The sequence below is a fragment of the Orbicella faveolata genome, unplaced genomic scaffold, assembly GCF_042242905.1.
Source record: "Orbicella faveolata isolate gen_17 unplaced genomic scaffold, um_ofav_v1 contig_24, whole genome shotgun sequence".
Classification (NCBI taxonomy): domain Eukaryota; kingdom Metazoa; phylum Cnidaria; class Anthozoa; order Scleractinia; family Merulinidae; genus Orbicella; species Orbicella faveolata.
Genome location: NW_028301552.1, coordinates 29932501 through 29940222, shown reverse-complemented (window position 1 = coordinate 29940222; position 7722 = coordinate 29932501).

Genomic DNA, 7722 nt, shown 5'->3' with positions numbered 1-7722 from the left:
TTACGAATTACACCCACAGCCTTCGAGGAACACAGCCCTGTTCTCATAGAATTTAACCAAAAAAAAAAAAAAGGTAAGAACAACTTACAGTAGAAGTCATTTGCGTCCCTTCATTAGATGAGAGATTCTCGCCCATATCAACTTTCTTTTCTCTCGTAAGTTCTCGCGCGTTTAGAGATGAGCCACACTCGCGTTTTAGGTGCAGGGATCCCAACCAATGATTACTTAACTTTTTAAAGATGCTACTTTTAGCCCTCCCCCAAATCTACACACGTGTATTTCTTTTGTGGAAAAATATTGATTTGAACAGTGTTTAGGTTGCAGAATTTCGCCCATATCAGCTTACTTTTCCCTCGTAAGTTCTCCCGCGTTTAGAGATGCACCACACTCGCGTTTTAGATGTGGTGATCCCAACCAATGCTTACCTAGCCTTTTAAAGATGCTACTTTTAGCCCTTCCCCAAATCTACCCACAGGTATATCACTTGTGGAAGTCTATCGATTTGAACAGTGCTTGGGTAACACATTCTCGCCCATATCAATTTTCTTTCTTTAGTAAGTTTTCGCGCGTTTAGAGATGCGCCTCACTCGCGTTTTAGCTGCGGGGAGCCCAACCAATGCTTACCTAACTTTTTAAAGATGCTACTTTTAGCCCTCCCCCAAATCTACACACGCGTATTACACTTCTAGAAGTCTATCGATTTCGACAGTGCTTGGGTGAGAGATTCTCGCCCATATCAACTTTCTTTTCTCTAGTAAGTTTTCGCGCGTTTAGAGATGCGCCACACTAGCGGTTTTGGTGTCGGGATCTCAAACTATGCTTACTGGAATTTTTAAAGATGCTAGATTTGGCCCTTTCTTAAATCTACACACCTGTATTTCACTGGCGAAAGTCTATCGATTTGGACAGTGTTTGGGTTGGAGATTCTCGACCATTTATATTTTTTTCTCTCTCGTGTGTTTTCGCGCGTTTAGAGATGCACCACACTCCCGATTTCGGTCTCGGCATCTCAAACTATGCTTACTGCACTTTTTAAAGATGCTAGATTTGGCCATTCACAAATCTACATACGTGTATTTCACTTGTAAAAGTCTATCAACTTGGACAGTGTAAGCGTTGGAGATTCTCGTCCATATCAACTTTCTTTTCTTTCGTAAGTTCTCGCGCGTTTAGAGATGCGCCACACTCGCGATTTTGGTCTCGGAATCTCACAATACGCTTATTGGACTTTTTAAAGATGCTAGCTTAGGCCCTTTCTCAAATCTACACACGTGTATTTAACTTGTGTTAGTTTGTCGCTTTGGACATTGCTTAGTTTGGAGACTCTCGCCTATTTATATTTTTATCTCTTGCGTGTTTTCGCGCGTTTAGGGATGCGTCACTCTCGCAATTTCGGTGTCTGCATCTCAAAGTATGCTTACCGGACTTTTGGAAGATGCTAGATTTGGCCCTTTCTCAAATCTACACAAGTGTATTTTCACTTGTGGAAGTTTATCGATTTAGAGAGTGTTTGGGTTGGACATTCTCGCCCCTGTCAACTTTCTTTTCTCTTGCAAGTTCTCGCGCGTTTAGAGATGCGCCACACTCGCGTTTAAGTTGCAGGGATCCTAGCCAATGCTTACCTAACGTTTTAAAGATGATACTTTAAGCCCTCCCCCAAATCTACACGCTTGTATTTTACTTCTGGAAGTCTATCGATTTGGACGGTGTTTCAGTTCCAGATTCTCGCCCATATCAACTTTCCTTCCCCTTGTAAGTTCTCGTGCGTTTAGAGATGCGCCACACTCGCGTTTTAGCTGCGGGGATCCCAACCAATGCTTATATAACTTTTTGAAGATGCTACTTTTAGCCCTCCCACAAATCTACACACGCGTATTTCACTTGTGGAAGTCTATCGATTTGAATAGTGTTTAGGTTAAAGATTCTCGCCCCTATCAACTTTCTCTTCTCTCGTAAGTTCTAGCTCGTTTAGAGATGCGCCACACTCGCGTTTTACGTGCGGGAATCCCAAGCAAAGCTTACCTATCCCTTTAAAGATGCTACTTTTAGCCCTCCCCCAAATCTACACACGTGTATTTCACTTGTGGAAGTCTATCGATTTGGATAGTGCTTGGGTGAGAGATTCTCGCCCGTATTAACTTTCTTTTCTCTAGTAAGTACTCGCGCGTTTAGAGATGCGCCACACTCGTGGTTTTGGTGTCGGGATCTCAAACTATGCCTACTGGACTTTTTTAAGATGCTAGATTTGGCCCTTTCTAAAATCTACACACGTACATTTTACTTGTGGTAGTCTCTTACTTTGGACAATGCTTGGGTTGGAGATTCTCGCAAATTTATACTTTTTTTTTCTCTCGAGTGTTTTCGCGAGTTTAGAGATGCGTCACTCTCGCGATTTCGGTATGGGCTTCCCAAACTATGCTTACTGGACTTTTCGAAGATGATAGATTTGCCTCTTTCTCTAATCTACACACATGCATTTTACCTGTGGAAGTCTATTGATTTAGACAGTGTTTAGGTTGGACATTCTTGCTCATTTCAACTTTTTTTTCTCTCGTAAGTTCTCGCGCGTTTAGAGATGCGCCACACGCGTTTTAGCTGCGGGGATCCCAACCAATGCTTACCTAACTTTTTAAAGATGCTACTTTTAGCCCTTCCCCAAATCTACACACGTGTATTTCACTTGTGAAAGTGCTCAAAGTCACCAACACATGGCTACAAAGACGTGATTTTAACCAACTTTGGGTCGATTTTTAGAATTTTGGCGATATTTCCGAGTGGCAAGGGCTCTAAACTAACTCGAGAGGACTTTGGTTTTTTGTGAAATGGGCAAAGAAAAATTTTTTAGACGCTTGGCTATTAGCAGTCTGGCCGAAATATAGCCACTTAGTGACTAGAAAGACGCTCAGATCTGACTACGCGCGGCGCGATTTTGGCCAACTTTGGGTCGATTTCCAGGAACTTGGGCGGTAATTCCGAGTCCCAGGGACTCTAAACCAATTTGGAAAGACTTTAGTTTTGAGTAAAATGGACAGAGGAAAAATTTTTGAAGGCTTGGTTCTGAGCAGTCTGGCCCAAATATAGCCACTTAGTGATTAGAAAGTCGCCGAAACCGAGCTACGCGCAGCGTGATTTTGACCAACTTTAGGTCGATTTTTAGGAACTTGGGCGATATTTCCGTGTCCCAGGGACTCTAGACTAACTCGAGAAGACTTTGGTTTTCAGCGAAATGGACGGAGGGAAAATTTTTGAACGCCTAGTTATAAGCAGTCTGGCCGAAATATAGCCACATAGTGACTAGAAAGTCGCCTAGAGTGGGCTACGCGCACCGTGATTGTGACCAACTTTGGATTGATTTGCAGGAACTTGGGCGATATTTCCGAGTCCCAGGGACTCTAAACTAATTCGAGAAGACTTTGGTTTTCAGCGAATTGGACAGAGGAAAAATTTTTGTACGCTTGGTTATGAGCAGTCTTGCCGAAATATAGCCACTTAGTGACTAAAATGTCGCCGACACCGGACTATGCGCAGCGTGATTTTGACCAACTTTGGGTCGATTTCCAAAAACGTGGGCGATATTTCGGAGTCCCAGGGACTCTAAACTAATTTGCGAAGACTTTGGTTTTCAATGAATTGGACAGAGGAAAAATTTTTAAACGCTTGGTTATGAGCAGCCTAACCGAAATATAGCCACTTAGTGACTAAAATGTCGCCGACACCGGACTATGCGCAGCGTGATTTTGACCAACTTTGGGTCGATTTCCAAAAACGTGGGCGATATTTCGGAGTCCCAGGGACTCTAAACTAATTTGCGAAGACTTTGGTTTTCAATGAATTGGACAGAGGAAAAATTTTTAAACGCTTGGTTATGAGCAGCCTAACCGAAATATAGCCACTTACTGACTAGAAATTCGCCGTGACCGGGCTACGCGCTGCGTTATTTTAACCAACTTTGGGTCAATTTTTATGAACTTGGGTGATATTTCCGGGTCCCAGGGACTCTAAACTAATTCAAGAAGTCTTATTTTTAGTAAAAGAGACAGAGGAAAAATCTTTAAACGCTTGGTTGTGAGCAGTCTCACCAAAATATAGCCCCTCCTTAACTCACTTAGTCTCTAGGAAGTCGCCGAAACCGGCCTGCGCACAGCGTGATTTTGACCAACTTTAGGTCGATTTTTAGGAACTTGGGCGATATTTCCGTGTCCCAGGGACTCTAGACTAACTCGAGAAGACTTTGGTTTTCAGTGAAATGGACGGAGGGAAAATTTTTGAACGCCTAGTTATAAGCAGTCTGGCCGAAATATAGCCACTTAGTGACTAGAAAGTCGCCTAGAGTGGGCTACGCGCACCGTGATTGTGACCAACTTTGGATCGATTTGCAGGAACTTGGGCGATATTTCCGAGTCCCAGGGACTCTAAACTAATTCGAGAAGACTTTGGTTTTCAGTGAAATGGACAGAGGAAAAATTTTTAAACGCTTGGTTATGAGCAGTCTGGCCGAAATATAGGCCCTCTTTAACTCACTTAATGACTAAAAAGTCGCTGAGACCGAGCTTCCCGCACCCTGCTTTTGACCAACTTTGGGTTGATTTTCAGGATTTTGGGCGATATTTCCGTGTCCCAGGGACTCTAATTCGACTTAAAGTTGGTCAAAATCACGCTGCGCGTAGCCCGGTCTCGGCGACTCTCTAGACACAGTCACTAAGTGAGTTAATATCAAGACCAGACTGCTCATACTGCGTTCAAAAATGTTTTCTTTTCTGTTCATTTTACTAAAAACCAAACTCTTTTCGAAGTAGTTTAGAGTCCCTAGGACTGGGAATTATCGCCCAAGTTCCTGGAAATCGACCTAAAATTTCTCAAAAATAACGCTGTGCGTAGCCCGGTGTGGGCGACTTTTTAGTCACTAAGTGAGTTAAAGAGGGGCTATATTTCGGCCAGACTACTCATAACCAAGGGTTCAAAAATTTTTCCTTTGTCCATTCCACTGAAAGTTTAAGTCTTTTCGAATTAGATTAGAGTCCCTGGGACTCAAAAATATCACCCAAGTTCCTGGAACTCGACCCAAAGTTGGTCAAAATCACGGCTGCGCGTAGCCCAGTCTCGACGACTTTCTAGTCAATAAGTGGCTCTATTTCGCCCAGAATGCTCATAACCAAGCGTTCAAAAATTTTTCCTTTGTCCATTTTACTGTAAACCAAAGTCTTCTCGAATAAGTTTAGAGTCCCGGGACTCGGAAATATTGCCCAAGTTCCTTGAAATCGACCTAAAGTTGGTCAAAATCACGCAACGAGTAGCCCGGTGTCGGCGACTTTCTAGTCACTAAATGAGTTAAAGAGGGCCTATATTTCCGCCAGACTGCTCATAATCAAGCGTTTAGAAATTTTTCTTCTGTTCCTTTCACTGAAAATCAAAATCTTGTCAAATTAGTTTACAGTCCCTAGGACTCGGAATTATCGTCCAAGTTCCCGGAAATCCCCCAAAAGTTGGTCAAAATCACGTTGCGCGTGGCCAGTCTTGGCGACTTTGAGGACTGTTTAAATCGGTAGACTTCCATTAGTGAAAAACACGTGTGTAGATTTGAGAAAGGGCCAAATCTAGCATCTTTAAAAAGTCGACTAGGCGTAGTTTGAGATGCCGACACCGAAGTCGCGAGTGTGGCTCATTTCTAAACACGCGAAAACACGAAAGAAAAAAAAAAATAACTGAGCGAGAATCTCCAACCCAAGTATTATCCAAAGCGGCAGCCTACCTTAAGTGAAATACAAGTGTATAGATTTAAAGAAAGGCTAAAAGTAGCATCTTTAAAAAGTTATATAACCATTGGTTGGGATTCCCTCACCTAAAACGCAAATGTGGCGCATCTCTAAATGCGCGGAAACTTACGAGAGAAAAGAAAGTTGATATGGGCGAGAATCTCCATCCCAAACACTGTCCAAATCAATAGACTTCCACAAGTGAAATAAACGTATGTGGATTTAAGAAAGAGCCAAATGTAGCATCTTCGAAAAGTCCAGTGAGCATAGTTTGAGATGCTGACACCGAAATCGCGAGTGTGGCGCATCTCTAAACGCGTGAGTACTTACTAGAGAAAAGAAAGTTGATATTGGCTAGAATCCCTTACCCAAACACTGTCCAAAAAGATAGACTTCCACAAGTAAAACACAAGAGTGTAGATTGGGGGAAAAACTAAAAATAGCATCTTTAAAAAGTTAGGTAAGCATTGGTTGGGATCGCCGCACCTAAAACGCGAATGTGGCGCATCTCTAAACGCGCGAGAACTTATTAAAGAAAAGAAAGTTGATATCGGCGAGAATCTCCAACACAAACACTCTCTAAATCGATAGACTTCAACAACTGAAAAACACGTTTGTAGATTTGAAAAAGGGCTAAATCTAGCATCTTCAAAAATTCCAGTAAGCATAGGTTGAGATGCTGACACTGAAATGGCGACTGTGGCGTATCTCTAAACGCGCGAAAACACGCGAGAGAAAAAAAAAATACATAGACGAGAATCTCCAATCCAAGCATTGTTCAAAGCAACAGGCTACCACAAGCGCAAATACACGTGTGTAGGTTTGAGAAAGGTCCTAATCTAGAATCTTTAAAAAGTCCCGTAAGCATAGCTTGAGATCACGACATCAAAACCGTGGTTGTGAAGCACCTCTGAACGCGCGAGAACTTACTAGAGAAAAGAAAGTTGATATGAGGGAGGGCTAAAAGTAGCATCTTTAAAAAATTAGGTAACCATTGGTTTGGATCCCCGTATATAAAACGGGAATGTGGCACATCTAAACGCACGAGATCTTACGAGAGAAAAGAAAGTTGATATCGGCGAGAATTTCTCATCCAAGCACTGTCGAAATTGACAGATTTCCACAAGTGATATACACGCGAACAGATTTGGAGGAGGGCTAAACGTAGCATCTTTAAAAAGTTTGGAAAGCATTCGTTGGGATCCCTGCACCTAAAACACGAGTGTGGCGCAACTCTAAACGCGCGAGAACTTAAGAGAGAAAAGAAGGTTGATATGGGCGGGAATTTCCAACCGAAACATTGTCCAAATCAATAGACTTCCACAAGTAAAACACACGTGTGTAGATTTAACGGAGGACTAAAAATAGCATCTTTAAAAGCTAGGTAAGCATTGGTTGGGATCGCCGCACCTAAAACGCGAATGTGGCGCATCTCTAAACGCGCGAGAACCTACGAGAGAGACGAAACTTGATATAAGCGAGAATCTCTTACCCAAGCACTGTCCAAATCGATAGACTTCCACAAGTAAAACACACGTGGGTAGATTTGGGGGAGGGCAAAAAGTACCATCTTTAAAAAGTCTTCTAAGCATCGGTTGGGATCCCCGCGCCTAAAACGCGAGTGTGGCGCATCTCTAAACGCGCGAGAACTTACGAGAGAAAAGAAAGTTGATATGGGCGAGAATCTCCAACCCAAACACTCTCTAAATCGATAGACTTCCACAAGTGAAATACACGTGTGTAGATTTTATAAAGGGCCAAATCTACCATCTTTAAAAAGTCCAGGAAGATCAGTTTGAGATGCTGACACCGAAATCGAGGATGTGACGTATCTCTCATTGCGCAAAAACAAACGAGAGAACAAAATTTAAAAAAGCGAGAATCATAAACCAAAGCATTGTCCAAAGCGAGAGACTACCACAAGTAAAATACACGTGTGTAGATTTGAGAAAGGGCCAAATCTAGAATC